The sequence below is a fragment of the Cryptosporidium andersoni genome, assembly GCF_001865355.1.
Source record: "Cryptosporidium andersoni isolate 30847 chromosome Unknown contig_77, whole genome shotgun sequence".
Taxonomy (NCBI): Eukaryota; Apicomplexa; class Conoidasida; order Eucoccidiorida; family Cryptosporidiidae; genus Cryptosporidium; species Cryptosporidium andersoni.
Genome location: NW_027122803.1, coordinates 698 through 914, shown reverse-complemented (window position 1 = coordinate 914; position 217 = coordinate 698).

Genomic DNA, 217 nt, shown 5'->3' with positions numbered 1-217 from the left:
ATCAGTTGCATGTGCATGCAAATACCAGTAACATAGCTACAACTTTTTTTCTTTAATTACTTTAATAACTATATAAAAAAAATCACTATTATACCTTGTGATATAAATATTACAAAAAAAAAGTATTTACTGTGTGCGTGTGTTTGGCCACTTATGTGATAATTAAAAATTGGGATGTATAATTCTGAGGTATAAAAAGACAAAAAAAAAAAAAAAA